At 45.4% G+C, this 16,860-nt stretch overlaps 1 pseudogene; it reads right to left on the reverse strand.

Moving 5' to 3' along the window:
* Positions 1 to 16,860, reverse strand: part of LOC115143394 (inositol 1,4,5-trisphosphate receptor type 1-like) — a 151,866-nt pseudogene that overhangs the window by 60,877 nt on the left and 74,129 nt on the right.

Raw genomic sequence — 16,860 nt, forward strand, 5'->3', positions numbered from 1 at the left:
CTCTATGTAAACTGGAAACCACATATCCTGAGGCTGCATTCATTGTAGCTGGGGATTTTAACAAGGCTAATCTGAAAGCAAGACTCCCTAAATTCTATCAGCATATCGATTGTGCAACCAGGGCTGGTAAAACCTTTAATCATTGTTATTCTAACTTCCGCGACGCATAGAATTCCCTCCCCCGTCCTCCTTTCGGAAAAGCTGACCACGACTCCATTTTGTTGCTTCCAGCCTACAGACAGAATCTAAAACAAGAAGCTCCCGCGCTCAGGTCTGTTCAACGCTCATCCGACCAATCTGCTTCCACGCTTCAAGACTGCTTTGATCACGTGGATTGAGATATGTTCCGCATTGCGTCCAACAACAACATTGACGAATACGCTGATTTGGTGAGCAAGTTCATTGGAAAGTGCATCGGCGTTGTCGTACACACAGTGTCTATAAAAACATTCCCAAACCAGAAAACGTGGATTGATGGCAACATTCGCGCGAAACTGAAAGCGCAAACCACTGCTTTTAACCAGGGCAAGGTGACTGGAAAAATGACAGAATACAAACAGTGTAGCTATTCCCTCCGCAAGGCAATCAAACAAGCTAAGCGGCAGTATAGAGACAAAGTAGAGTTGCAATTCAACGGCTCAGACACAAGAGGTATGTGGCAGGGTCTACAGTCAATCACGGATTACAAAAAGAAAACCAACCCTGTCGCAGACTAGGTTGTCTTGCTCCCAGACAGACTAAATAACTTTTTTGCTCGCTTTGAGGACAATACAGTGCCACTGACACGGCCCGCTAACAAAACCTGCGGACTCTCCTTCACTGCAGCTTACTTGAGTAAAACATTTAAACGTGTTAACCCTCGCAAGGCTGCAGGCCCAGACGGCATCTCCAGCCGCGTCCTCAGAGCATGTGCAGACCAGCTGGCTGGTGTGTTTACGGACATATTCAATCAACCCTTATCCCAGTCTGTTGTTCCCACATGCTTCAAGAGGGCCACCATTGTTCCTGTTCCCAAGAAAGCTAAGGTAACTTAGCTGAACAATTACCGCCCCGTAGCACTCACTTCCGTCATCATGAAGTGCTTTGAGAGACTAATCAAGGACCATATCACCTCCACCCTACCTGTCAACCTAGACCCACTCCAATTTGCTTACCGCTCCAATAGGTCCACAGATGACACAATCGCAACCACACTGCACACTGCCCTAGCCCATCTGGACAAGAGGAATACCTATGTGAGAATGCTGTTCATCGACTACAGCTCAGCATTTAACACCATAGTACCCTCCAAACTTGTCATCAAGCTTGTTATCAAGCTCGAGACCCTGGGTCTCGACCCCGCCCTGTGCAACTGGGTACTGGACTTCCTAACGGGCCGCCCCCAGGTGGTGAGGGTAGGTAACAACATCTCCATCCCCGTTGATCCTCAACACTGGGGCCCCACAAGGGTGCGTTCTGAGCCCTCTCCTGTACTCCCTGTTCACACACGACTGCGTGGCCATGCACGCCTCCAACTCAATCATCAAGATTGCAGACGACACTACACTGGTAGGCTTGATTACCAACAACGATGAGACGGCCTACAGGGAGGAGGTGAGGGACCTCGGAGTATGGTGTCAGGAAAATAACCTCACACTCAACGTCAACAAACCAAAGGAGATGATCGTGGACTTCAGGAAACAGCAGAGGGAGCACCCCCCTATCCACATCGACAGGACAGTAGTGGAGAGGGTAGTAAGTTTTAAGTTCCTCGGCGTATACATCACGGACAAACTGAATTGGTCCACCCACAAAAACAACATTGTGAAGAAGGTGCAGCAGCACCTCAGGAGGCTGAAGAAATTAGGCTTGTCACCCAAAGCACTCACAAACTTCTACAGATGCACAATCGAGAGCATCCTGTTGGGCTGTATCATCGCCTGGTACGGCAACTGCCCCGCCCACAACCGTAAGGCTCTCCAGAGGGTAGTGAGGTCTGCACAACGTATCACCGGGGGCAAACTACCTGCCCTCCAGGACACCTACACCACCCAATGTCACAGGAAGGCCATTAAGATCATCAAGGACAACAACCACCCACGCCACTGTACCCTGTCATCTACTGCATCTTGCCATCTTTATGTAATACATGTATCACTAGCCACTTTAAACCTGGCCACTTTTATGTTTACATACCCTACATTTCTCATCTCATACTGTACTCGATACCATCTACTGCATCTTGCCTATGCCCTTCTGCACCATCTCTCATTTCTAGATCTTTATGTACATATTCTTTATCCCTTTACACTTGTGTGTATAAGGTAGTAGTTGTGGAATTGTTAGGTTAGATTACTTGTTGGTTATTACTGCATTGTCGGAACTAGAAGCACAAGCATTGCGCTACACTCGCATTAACATCTGCTAACCATGTGTATGCGACAAATAAAATTTGATTTGATTTGAGATGCCTCAAGTCCTCAACTGGGAGCTTCATTAAATAGTACCCGCAAAACACAGTCTCAATGTCAACAATGAAGAGGCGACTCCGGGATGCTGGCCTTCTAGGCAGAGTTGCAAAGAAAAAGACATATCTCAGACTGCCCAATAAACAGAAAAGATTAAGATGGGCAAAAGAACACAGACACTGGACAGATGACCTTTGCCTAGAAGGCCAGCATCCCGGTGTCGCCTCTTCACTGTTGGTGCTTGATCTTCACTTGAACTCTGTTGAACTCTGCATCCAGCAGAGTAGATAAAGCATGTCTGGTTGGAGGGGTGTATGCTGGGTGAAGAACATTCAGAAATCTCTTCCAATACACATTGCCTGTGAGCATCAGAGGTGAACCATTTGCTTACACAGCAAGACATTCATCAGCATGTCTTTGACTACATTCCTTCATTGAGTCAAAAAACTCAATGAAGACCATGAGCTGCTGCTCTCGATAAGGTGTCTGATTCATAATTTTCACCTTGAATAGAAATAGAGGGACTTTTGTCAGAGGTTGCTAGTTCTGAGTGCAGAGGGAACTTTATGCACTTGGCCAAATGATTCTGCATCTTTGTTGTATTCTTCACATATGATTTGGCACAGTATTTGCAAATGTACACAGCTTTTCCTTCTACATTAGCTGCAGTGAAATATCTCGACACATCAGATAGTGCCCGTGGCATTTTCCTGTAAAGATCATAAAAAGAGTAAGAAAACAACAAATATAATTCCATGTACAGATAAATAGTTGTGCAGTTAGATTAAACAACTCATTTGTAAGATAAATGTTTGATAATTAAACATGTATGGAAACAGGTGAATTAACACTCAAGCAAGCTAAAACCCACATGGTAGCAAAAACTAACGAGCAGAATTTGTTAACTAGTTCAAAATTATTTAAACACACTTTACTGTAGGCTACTATTTACTAGTTAACAAAGAAATGATCTATGTCATATAAAATACACTGCTCCAAAAAATAAAGGGAACACTAAAATAACACATCCTAGATCTGAATGAATGAAATACTGTTGTTAACTACTTTTTTCTTTACATAGTTGAATGTGCTGACAACAAAATCACACAAAAATTATTAATGGAAATCAAATTTATCAGCCCATGGAGGTCTGGATTTGGAATCACACTCAAAATTAAAGTCGAAAACCACACTACAATGCTGATCCAACTTTGATGTAATGTCCTTAAAACAAGTCAAAATGAGGCTCAGTAGTGTGTGTGGCTCAGTAGTGTGTGAGGCCACGCCTGGGCATGCTCCTGATGAGGTGGCGGATGGTCTCCTGAGGGATCTCCTCCCAGACCTGGACTAAAGCATCCGGAGCGAGACATGATGTCCCAGATGTGCTCAATTGGATTCAGGTCTGGGGAATAGGCGGGCCAGTCCATAGCATCAATGCCTTCCTCTTGCAGGAACTGCTGACACACTCCAGCCACATGAGGTCTAGCATGGTCTTGCATTAGGAGGAACCCAGGGCCAACCGCACCAGCATATGGGGTCTGGGTCTGAGGATCTCATCTCGGTACCTAATGGCAATCAGGCTACCTCTGGCGAGCACATGGAGGGCTGTGCGGCCCCCCAAAGAAATGCCACCCCACACCATGACTGACCCACTGCCAAACCAGTCATGCTGGAGGATGTTGCAGGCAGCAGAACGTTCTCCACGGCGTCTCCAGACTGTCACGTCTGTCACATGTGCTCAGTGTGAACCTGCTTTCATCTGTGAAGAGCACAGGGCGCCAGTGGCGAATTTGCCAATCTTGGTGTTCTCTGGCAAACACAACCCCCACCTGTGGCTGTCGGGCCCTCATACCACCCTCATGGAGTCTGTTTCTGACCGTTTGAGCAGACACACGCACATTTGTGGCCTGCTGGAGATCATTTTGCAGGGCTCTGGCAGTGCTCCTGCTTGCACAAAGGCGGAGGAAGCGGTCCTGCTGCTGGGTTGTTGCCCTCCTACGACCTCCTCCACGTCTCCTGATGTACTGGCCTGTCTCCTGGTAGCGCCTCCATGCTCTGGACACTACACTGACAGACACAGCAAACCTTCTTGCCACAGCTCGCATTGATGTGCCATCCTGGATGAGCTGCACTACCTGAGCCACTTGTGTGGGTTGTAGACTCCATCTCATGCTACCACTAGAGTGAAAGCACCGCCAGCATTCAAAAGTGACCAAAACATCAGCCAGGAAGCATAGGAACTGAGAAGTGGTCATCACCTGCAGAACCACTCCTTTATTGGGGGTGTCTTGTTAATTGCCTATAATTTCCACCTGTTGTCTATTCCATTTGCACAACAGCATGTGAAATGTATTGTCAATCAGTGTTGCTTCCTAAGTGAACAGTTTGATTTCACAGAAGTGTGATTGACTTGGAGTTACATTGTGTTGTTTAAGTGTTCCCTTTATTTTTTTGAGCAGTGTATATTCACCCTCACCCTGTATTGTAATCAAAACTTACCGGAAAGCATGTAGTCCTTGGCTCAGACAGTGTAGTAGTGTGGCCTCAATAGCATCTCATTAGTGTGCAAGATCGTGAGAATCAGCTGTACATGTGATGGAAGAGTTCACTGCACATGTGATGGAAGAATGCACTGTGCCTTGCAGATGGTTGCAATTCCATAGAATTGGGGATAGTTTAACCAAAATATGCCACAAGACCTAGAATCGCCTTATGTGTATCCAACAAAAAAAGGTTCACTGTTATAAGCTAACTTTATTGATGAATTTAAGCAAAATTCCCAAATTTCCCGGGCTTAACTTCCCATGGAAAATTTCCTGAGAACATTTCAGACCCTTTGCAACCCTACAAGGGATACAGAACATCAGGAGGATGAATAACATTCAGGTTGTCATGACTGCTGTTGGTTAAAAAATGCATTAAACCAAGACAGAACAAAGAAATATGTCAAATGGATAATAAAGGAAAACAAACAGGGTGCAACATCACTACTAAACCAAGACAACCTTGAGCTCCAGCACCAGGTCCATCCTCTTCTTGCCCAGGGGGTTGATGTCATTGAGGATCAAAGCGATGATGATGTCGATACCGTTGCATTCATGAGTGGCGATGCAGTTCTGACAGAGAAACAGACAAACAGGAAACTTTTTGACGTTGTGTTTATGATTGAGTCAAAATATCTCCAGATTAACCGGAAAACAATATTACAAAGGCCTTTGTTTAGTCTGACATGATCCTGCAAGAAAAAGCCATGCAAGGAACACATTTTTTTTGTATGGAGGTGTGTACTGGGACCTATCTGGGCTTGTAAAGAGAATTTAAAAGCTTAATTAAAGCACTGCCAAATAAGACCAACCCTGCAATTACTGAAATGGAGACAGCAGTTATACGCAAACACTGGGTCATTTGACTACAACGTTTCATGATACTCCATCCACACATAAAAAACACAACTTTTGATCTCGGTAGCAGGAGGTGTGAGTGTGTGTGCCCACCTGGTTCTCATGGCAGGGTCCCTGGCAGTACTCTGTGAGGCTCTCTACTGTCTGGTTGATGAGGCCTACGTTCTTCTCATTGATGTAGAGTCCCAGCAACCCCAGGCCTCCCGTGGTGCTGCCACAGATACAGTCCAGGAACTGCAGCGTCTCACACACCAGGTTATAGTTGTTCTTGTTGTTCTGACACCTCAGGAAGTTCTGGAGCGGAAAGAGACACACAACTTATAAATTAGAGACACACTACTTCATACATTCCCTCTAAATATTATGAACAATAACCTTAGATCCCTCTATGAACAAATGGGTTATTCCACTGAAAAACTACAAAAGTACTGGCTTTGAGTATAATATTATCAGAAAATATAAATGATTAATGTGCTATGTTAAAAAGGCTGCCTGTTATAGTTGCCCACTGCCTAAGAGGCGGTGCATTTGCGTAAGGCCCAGTACATCAGCAGAGCCGAGCTCCCTGCCATCCAGGACCAATGCAACAAGTCTGCAACCAACAGGACCCTGAACAGCTTCTAGCCCAAAGCCATAAGACTGCTAAATAGTTAGTTAAATAGTCAATGAAATATAGTTGAAGTCGGAAGTTTACATACACTTAGGTTGGAGTCATTTAAACTCGTTTTTTTAACCACTCAGCACATTTCTTGTTAACAAACTGTAGTTTTGGCAAGTCGGTTAGGACATCTATTTTGTGCATGACACAAGTCATTTTTACCAACAATTGTTACAGACAGATTATTTCACTTATAATTCACCATATCACAATTTCAGTGGGTCAGAAATGTACATACACTAAGTTGACTGTGCCTTTAAACAGCTTGGAATATTCCAGAAAATTATGTTGTGGCTTTAGAAGCTTCTGATAGGCTAATTGACATAATTTGAGTCAATTGGAGGTGTATCTGGGATGTATATCAAGGCCTACGTTCAAACTCAGTGCCTCTTTGCTTGACATCATGGGAAAATAAAAAATAAATCAGCCATTTGTACACCTCCACAAGTCTGGTTCATTCTTGGGAGCAATTTCCAAACGCCTGAAGGTACCACGTTCATCTGTACAAACAAATTATGAAAAAAAGAGACACTAAATATTCTTGTTTTTTATTTCATTTTTTTGGTAGATTTTTTGGGAAGCCTGGCTTCCCTTGGCATCCATGAATACACGCCACTGGTTGTTTACGAAGCATGTGACGAATCAAATTACATTTTATTCAAGTTTAAATCAATGGCTGGATTATTTAGGGATGAGACGCACCATTAAACCATGATTAGTTTAGCCCGCTGTGTTTGCCTCAGGATCAATCCAAACAGGCCAAATACAGTGCACAAAACTGATGGTGAGCCATGGTGATTCAGCATCCAGCTATCTGTCAATGATGTGGAGTCTTGACCTTACTCCACAGAGTATGTTAGTGGGGGAAGTTCAATGTCTGTCTGAGATATTGAACCTCCCCATTTAAAAACACAACCACACTTGTCCTCGTAGTGAAACCAGACCAACCACTATCAGATACGGAAACAGTTGCATCACGTTGTTCCAACAAATAATGTCTATTTTCACCATCTGGTTTCATTTCTGTATAACGATCTGGTGATGGAAATGTACCAATACTGAAACTGTAAGTGTGCCATAGGGCCTGAGCAACCATTGCAGCCCCCCTTTATAACTAACTTGTGCATCGTAAACCACAGTAGTGCCCCCTGGTGGTGTGGCTGACCAACCTGCAACTCCCTGTTGTGGTTCTCACACAGCAGCTGCATGAGGCGCAGGATGGGCTGCATGATGGTAATGATGACACTCATCTCCCCCTCTTGGTCATCAGGCGTGCTGGCGGGGCCCTGACACTCGGCGGTGGCCAGGTGCTCCTCGGCCTCGGCCTCACGGCGGTACGTGGTGAATGCCTTCTTAGTGACCATGGACGCTTCCACGAGCTGCTCCTTGACCTCCTCCGTCACCGCAGCAACCGCCACCGTAGCCACCACCTTCCCTGGTAAAAGAAGAACATGAGGAATAAGAGACACTCACAATGAAGAGGACACCAGAGTAACATAGAGGATAGTCTCACTGTACAGTGTACACAGGAGCAGAGCTGGAGCTGTCACAGACCTTGAACTTCATTATCTGGCCCCAGCTTGCACTGCAGTGTCAAACAGCTAGGTATTTGTGAATGACTGAGTTATGATTTCTACCATCTTCCGAGTGTAGTAAATTCACTGTATTAACTGTCCCACTTGACAGGACCAGGATGCTGTTCACACCAGCCCTGCTACCCTGACCCCTGACCTTTCTTTCCTTTAGCGGTGGGCGTGTCCTTGTCTGGGGGCTCCTCGTCCTTCTTCTTGCTGCCCAGGTCGCTGGTGTTGACAGTCACAGTGGCCTTGATCTCCTGCTGCGCCAGCTTCATCCTCTCATAGAACACCTTGAAGAACATCTCTGACTTGTTTTCTCCCGTCAGGCGCATGAAGAAGGATTTCTGGAATTGGACAAGAAGAACAAGTCAATGTTGCAGATTTAAGAGGTTTTGTTTCAGATAATTCTGTGTTAATAAGGGAATTGGTAGCTAGAGGTTTTCATAGTGACGTATTATGATTATGTTGTCAGATTATCTACATATGCACATTTCCCATTTAACAAGTACAAGGTAAACAGCCTAAAGGTCTAGCATGTTTGTTGTTCCGTTTGACCACATCTACCCTGCCAGCCTGCCAGCCTGCCTGCCTGCCTGTCTGTTATGCAGCCAGAGGCTCTCTCTCTGCAGCTCTGTTACATAACCCTCCTTGTGCTCACCTGAAATCATACCATCTGTTCTCTGCCCCAGGGGCACAACTCTACTGGTACCGTGCAGGGCAGGCTGCACTGTACACACATTTACACAGAGAACATAGCCAGGTACACAGAAATCCGAGCCAGGTACACAACAATCCCAGCCAGGTACACAACATTCACAGGAAGTGTGTCAACTCAGCATATTCAGCAAGTACTTTAGCAATAATATAACCAAAACAAAACTTTAAATGAAAGTATGCAAACTAATTGACAACTTTTTATTCCATGTGCTACAGGCTGGTATATCCTGTCCCATTTTCCCTGCAGAGACAGGTGGGTGAGAGGGAAAAGGGGGAGAGAGGAGGGGAGGCGAGACCAAAGGCAGGTGGGTGAGAGGGAAGAGAGTGGGGGAGGTCCACCATTAAGTTTAAGTTTAATCAAAGTACTGTAGTTTGTCCCTCTTTCAACACGGTTAAGTCAACCTTGTTTACAACACCAGGCTCATTCATTGATGGTGATTAGGATCAGAAATCAACAGTGGCTATGTAACCAGGCAAACACCCACATTGCCACACAGAGGGGAAGACTGCCAGAAAGCAACTTTTTAAAAACATGACCTAGTTTGAATGGGAAGCCTCCATGACTGTGACCATAAACAAGTACTTCCATCTCGGATCACTTGGATGACCATCATTATGCCAACACCTGACTGTCGCCTTATGTTCAAGTCAACAACGGCAGCAGCAGCACAAGCAGGAACAGAGCCTGCTAAGGAAAACCCTGTCAGGGCAATTTGCCTGTTGTTCCATCTACACATATCAAGGAACTTGTCAGTTTGCTGACTTACTTGCGATCAGTTTCCAATTATCTGTAACAGGTTTAAAATCTATATCTCGGGTACATAACAACATGTCATAGTCTGCAACAATAGCACAACACGGAAGGAAGATTGACATTTTTCTCTATGGGAAAATTGAGGGGTTTTATTATACACTCAGAAAAAAAGGTGCCATCTAGAACCTTAAAGGGCTCTTCAGCTGTCACCATAGCATAACCCTTTGAAGAACCCATTTTGGTTGCAGGTTGAACACTTTTGGTTCCAGGTAGAACCCTTTCTACAGAGGGTTCTACATGGAACCAAAAATTGTTCTATCTGGAACCAAAACAGTTCCCCTATGGGGACAGCTGAAAAACCCTTTTGGAACCCTTTTTCCTAAGAGTGTAGACTAGGCATTAAGGTGTAGTTACTAGGTGATACTCAATAGTACTTGGGCATTGCTAAGTGTAATTTACACCAGCATGGCTGTGGTGGTGAGCTTATTTATCCCTGGGCCCTTGATATGCACCATCAACCTGCTGATTCCTTCTTCTAGGAAACCACCAGCTTATCCTCTTCTCTGCAGCAGACTAGACCCTACTGGGTGCACCCCACTGGGTGCACTATGGTCTCTGTCTCTCCCCAATGTTTGGCAAAGGGGCCTCCTCCATAAAAAAAACAAGGTAATTCTGCATTCCTCTCTTTCTCTTTTTTATTGTTCTCCCTTCACTGCTATGCTGGCTCTTGGCATCAACAAGGGGCAGTTATGTAAGGTCTATTTATATCGCAGGGTCCCGCTCCCTCCCTCCCTTCCTCAGTGAGCGACAGAGCTGTGGCTGTAATCATTGGAGGGCTCATGCACCGTACCATGCCCACCAGTCGGTAACCAAGGAGACCCGCTCTCACACAAGGCCCGGTCACATACAGTATAAGAGGATAGAAAAACAAACAAATAAACCACCTACCTCCAATCACAACCCCTACCAGCCACTTCCATCAGGATGGTGGAATTGTAGGGGGGAGTTCAGGAGAGTTTGGAACAGTGAGTATGTTTACATGCACACTAACTGAAACTGATTACGGCAGTAGGCCGAGTATGGCATTAGACATGTAAACACCTTACTCTTCTCTTAATTGCCACAAGGTCATAATCATCATACGCCGATTAAAATACCTGAATTTCTAAGAAATATTTTGAAGTATTAGGAACACCTTAATCGGAGTTCCAGCGGTGTATTTGATCTGCACATGTGCCAAAACACCAGCAGCATGAGCTTCATCTGTGAAATGACAGGTCAGTCAGAAGGCAGAGTTGATCATTATCATCAAAATGGGATGTCAGTTTCCAGCCTCCCGTCCAACGCCCCCTCTCCCTCTGACAATTCTATTTATACTTTTCTCTCGAACCTACAGGCCTGAAGGGATTGGTTTTCTAAGAAGTTCTGTTTTTTATATCACTCTCACAAGACAAAGAAGAAATGAGAAAATAAGCCGGTTTTGCCTTTGAGCACTGATAATAACCAATAGTGGACCAGCAAGCTTGTTCAAGACAGTGTTCCATCATGCAAAAGGACAATCAATTCAGACTCAATTAAAACAAGTAAAAAACTGAACAATGACCTAATTTGAGTGTCTACAGAGGAGGAATCAAGTTAGTTATCCCTTGAAACAGCATAATGACCTCACCACAGCCTGCAGGATGTTCTGCCCACTGTCAGTGCTGTAATAGCCAATAGTGTGGGCATCAACTTCCAGTGTGGGTCAGAGAGCCTTCCAAACAGAGCAAGGAGCGTCACAATCCAATTGGCAGTAGTCACTACTGTCTGACCTATCTGGATGTCTACGCTGGAGCAGAGCCTTACATTGACTTTAAGGCTCTGAACGGGAGTAGCCACAGGTGATAGATATCTCCATACAGGTGACCACCAGTAGCCAATGTGCAGTACAAGCCTCTGCTTCCTTGCTCCTGTGGGTTGGTTGGCTCAATACTACAGCCTTAGCCTGCCTGGGTTGCAAAATAATATTCTTAGTCTTAAAAATCTGGATACCTTTTCTGTTTGTTTTTAATATAGAATATTTTGAAACAGGGAGGGGCCTGACACACCTCTGTGTTTTCTACCTCTCCTGCACATGCTCTTTTCATTTGCCTTTAAAAAAAAACGTTTTACCCCTTTTTCTCCACAATTTCGTGACATCCAATTGGTAGTTACAGTCTTGTCCCATCGCTGCAACTCCCGTACGGACTCGGGAGAGGCGAAGGTCGAGACCCATGCGTCCTCTGAAACACGACCCTGCCAAGCCACACTGCTTCTTGACACAATGCTCACTTAACCCGGAAGCCAGCCGCACCAATGTGTCGGAGGAAACACCGTCCAACTGGCGACCGTGTCAGCATGCATGCACCAGCCCCACCAGAGTAGTAGCTAGAGCACGATTGGATAAAGACATCCCGGCCGGCCAAACCCTGTCCTAACCCGGACGACGCTGGGCCAATTGTGCGCTGCCTCATGGGTCTCCCGGATCTGTAGTGACGCCTCTAGCACTGCGATGCAGTGCCTTAGACCGCTGTGCCACTCAGGAGGTCCTTTCTTTTGCCTTTTAAACTCTTATCATATTGTTTTGTATGTTCTTGTGTGCAAATATAAATAAATCATCTTGGTTTTCACTAACGCACTTCCTCTTTCCCCCTGCAGGGCTGCAGCTCACCTCAGCTCTTTCCCTTTCACCCTTCATACTACTGGCCCTTTATACTACTGGCCCTTTATACTACTGGCCCTTTATACTACTGGCCCTTTATACTACTGGCCCTTTATACTACTGGCCCTTCATACTACTGGCCCTTCAAACTACTGGCCCTTCATACTACTGGCCCTTCATACTACTGGCCCTTCATACTACTGGCCCTTCATACTACTGGCCCTTCAAACTACTGGCCCTTCATACTACTGGCCCTTCATACTACTGGCCCTTCATACTACTGGCCCTTCATACTACTGGCCCTTCATACTACTGGCCCTTTATACTACTGGCCCTTCAAACTACTGGCCCTTCAAACTACTGGCCCTTCATACTACTGGCCCTTCATACTACTGGCCCTTCATACTACTGGCCCTTCATACTACTGGCCCTTTATACTACTGGCCCTTCATACTACTCCCTCCTTCCCTACTGCTTTCCCGTTGGCCCGGCAACTGCCCCAGATTACCACAAAAAAATTGACATCAAGAGCCTTTTTGTCATTGAAGAGAGGTCCAGCATTTTCTAAGAGACAGAAATGTGATGCGACTGCTGATATGATTCACTCAGCACCATACGTGATCCCGCAACAAAGCTGACTTGTCCCCTGCAAATTGTGAGTGAAAAAACAATCTGGGATTATGAAAGAAAGAAGCCCTGTGTGTAGTTGTGCAGGCTCCTTGGCTACAATGAGAGAACCCCACCTCCACCCCCTCCAAATAATACATTATCCTGCCAATCTCTTTCCCTGACTACTACCTGTAATGTTTTCCTGCAGGGAGGTCCTTTCCAAGGCCCCGGTGCGTGTGCAGGATAGCATAATGGTGTTTAAGAGTGGGAGTAAATTATGCTTCAACTAAAAAAAGGCATGAGGATCAGCGATCCCCTTACAATAGAAGTCTCAATGAGTAATGGCAGTAATTCCCCGGCTCAACTCTCTCACACACCCACACTGCAGTGAGAAACTCTTCAGAATGAACACTCTTGCATGAGGTTGGTAACCACCAACCAAACACACACACACACAACTTTGCAAATATTAACCCAAACTTCACAGGGCGCATCGCCACAATGCCAAAAGAAATACACACTCATGGCACACACCCACTGTTATCTACTATCAGCAAAAGAGGAAGACATATAGCCTTTTGAACCCAACTTGATCAAAACACTCAACAGATCTACATATAAACAGCTGCCCTGGGTGTGTATGTGTGTGATATGTGGATCTATGTGAGGTGAGACAGTGGGATGGAGGACTACAAACTAGGGTGTGGTTTTCAACAGGTGTCTGGTCTTTCTAGAACATTTGGCTCCCAGGGCTGCTCCTCCTCCCCTTGTTCTGACAGCTCAGTGAGACGCAGTTAATAAGGCTCTGTGGTCTCTGCATTATTCAGCCAGTGACATGCTGTGGTTATATAACAGGAGTCATATGTGAGTTCCTTTGAGTAAACTGCCTGTGCAGTGGGAAGCCAAGCCAGGGTTCATCAGGTAAAACCACTATACAAATACAAGCCCTATTACGTAACAGGCCTGTTAACGCATTAACTCACACAGAGATACACACACTCTCAAAAAACACAGGTTCAAAGTAAGAAAATGCAACTGCCCAACAATCACCCACCCCGCTCCCCACCACTATCCCCATGTTCCTCTCTTAACCTTGCTGTGCGGTCAGACAAGTAATTGGTTTTGTTGCCATAGCAACCCCTTCTGGCTGGCTGAGAGGAGGGGAGGTAGTGAGGCATTGGGGAGCTACTCAGAGCTTAGAGCTTGGACCTCTCCCAGCAGATAGACCATTAGTTCCTGCTCTGCCTCCACTTCTCCTCTGGGCCCAGTCTCTCCCACTCTACCTCTTTTCTAACATGTTCTACTCATATTACATTGTGCCCCTGGCACGGGTTAATTCTCACCTGGATGACCGTGTTCCCGCCCTCCAGCAGGGCGATGGCCAATAGGATGCTCTCCTGGAAGATTCGGTCGCTCGTGGCGTTCATGATGAGGTCAATTACCAGGTCGGATGCACCCTCTTTATCCAGACGGCACTGGACCTCATGCAGGGTCAACTCCCCTCGGGCTGCGGCCGCCCCTGAACTCACCACTGGGGAGGGACAGGGAGAGAGTGACGGGGAGAGCGGGACAGGCAGATAGTCATCAAGAGCCAGAACAAACAAACGAAGGAAGGAAGGAAGGAAGGAAGGAAGGAAGGAAGGAAGGAAGGAAGGAAGGAAGGAAGGAAGGAAGGAAGGAAGGAAGGAAGGAAGGAAGGAAGGAAGGAAGGAAGGAAGGAAGGAAGGAATGAAGGAGACAGAGACAGAGATAGAGACAGAGACAGACAGGGACAGAGAGACAGAGATGTGAACCTGTCACTGTAAATGAGAGTAAAAGTACAATTGCATCATCTCACAGGGATTTCCTCAATCAAGAGGATTGCTTGACGGGCAGTTTAAAGAGGTCAGTCTGTCTCTTTCCTGTTCATTGATTCACTGCATTATTAGCTTATTATATCATTTAATGAGATGAATCTTGATGGATATGCTCTCTAAACTAAACCAAAAACCGTATGCCAAAAGTGTAGTGATGATCATTCCATGTCTTGAAAATAGCTGTATTTCTTAGCTAAGACTAGCTAGCCTTGTCCAGTGATGACACCTGCTCCAGCCACACAAGGACGCAGATGTGTGATAATGTTACCCCAGAGGGCCACTCTCTGGCTGTGGGAGCAGGTGTCCACACTCCACGAAATATTCTAATCAAGAGCTCGTCTCTCTGGTCGCCTGGCAACAGCACGGCTTGGCTCAGTCAGAGGAGAGTGCTCAAATGCTGAGGGACAGAGCCTGGGTCCAAAGTCTTAATGGCGGACATGGTGGGGGCAGGCAGGCATGCAGACACAAGCGTGAACAGGAAGGAACTCATTCCTATTCTCCAGGCGTAGAGAAGAGACTAACCATGACTCATCATCCTGATTAGAGTCTGGAACACGTCAACAAGCTTTAGTACTCTGAGGTATTGAGATGTACAGTTGGGTCCCTTGATAAAGATGAGCTATATTGTATACAAAACAAATATATATATATACACACAAGCTACCGGTCAAAAGTTTTAGAACACCTACTCATTCAAGGGTTTTTCTTTATTTGTACTATTTTCTACATTGTGGAATAATAGTGAAGACATCAAAACTATGAAATAACACATATGCAATCATGTAGTAACCAAAACAAGTGTTAAACAAATCAAAATAGATTTTATATTTGAGATTCTTCAAATAGCCACCCTTTGCCATGATGACAACGTTGCACACTCTTGGCTTTCTCTCAACCAGCTTCACCTGGAATGCTTTTCCAACAGTCTTGAAGGATTTCCCACATATGCTGAGCACTTGTTGGCTGCTTTTCCTTCACTCTGCAGTCCGACTCATCCCAAACGATCTCAATTTGGTTGAGGTCAGGGGATTGTGGAGGCCAGGTCATCTGATGCAGGACTTCATCACTCTCCTTCTTGGTCAAATAGCCTTACACAGCCTGGAGATGTGTTGGGTCATTATCCTGTTGAAAAACAAATGATAGTCCCACTAAGCCCAAACCAGATGGGATGGTGTATTGCTGAATGCTGTTGTAGCCCTGCTGATTAAGCGTGCCTTGAATTGTTGTTGAGATGTCTCTGTTACTTGAACTCTGTGAAGCATTTATTTGGGCTGCAATTTCTGAGAATTGTAACTCTAATGAACTTAACCTCTGCAGCAGAGGTAAGTCTAGGTCTTCCATTCATGTGGCGGTCCTCATGAGAGCCAGTTTCATCATAGCACTTTATGGTTTTTGCGACTGCACTTCAGGAAACTTTAAAAGTGTGCCTTGAATTCTAAATAAATCACTGACAATGTCACCTGTAAAGCCCACATTATCACACCCCCTCCATGCTTCACGGTGGGAACCAAACATGCAAAGATCATCCTTTCACCAACTCTGGGTCTCATAAATCTCAAATTTGGAGTCATCAGACCAAAGGACAGATTTCCATCGGTCTAATGTCCATTGCTCATGTTTCTTGGCCCAAGGAAGTCTCTTCTTATTATTGGTGTCCTTTAGTAGAGTTTTTTTTGCAGCAAATCGACCATGAAGGCCTGATTCACGAAGTCTCCTTTGATGTTGAGATGTGTCTGTTACTTGAACTCTGTGAAGCATTTATTGTAATATCTGAGGCTGGTAACTCTAATGAACTTATCCTCTGCAGCAGAGGTAACTCTGCGTCTTCCGGACCTCTGCGTCTGGCGGACCTCATGAGAGCCAGTTTCTTCATAGCGCTTGATGGTTTTTGCATCTGAACTTGAAGGAACTTTCAAAGTTCTTGAGATTTTCCGGCTTGATTTACCTTCATGTCTTAAAGTAGTGATGGACTGTATTTCTCTTTGCTTATTTGAGCTGTTCTTGCCATAATATGGACTTGGTCTTTTACCAAATAGGGCTATCTTCTGTACACCACCCCTACCTTGTCCAACACAACTGTTTGGCTCAAATGCATTAAGAAGGAAATAATTGACACAAATTCACTTTTAAGAAGGCACACCTGTTAATTATGCATTCATTG

Source organism: Oncorhynchus nerka, linkage group LG15 (genome assembly GCF_034236695.1).
Source record: "Oncorhynchus nerka isolate Pitt River linkage group LG15, Oner_Uvic_2.0, whole genome shotgun sequence".
Lineage (NCBI taxonomy): Eukaryota > Metazoa > Chordata > Actinopteri > Salmoniformes > Salmonidae > Oncorhynchus > Oncorhynchus nerka.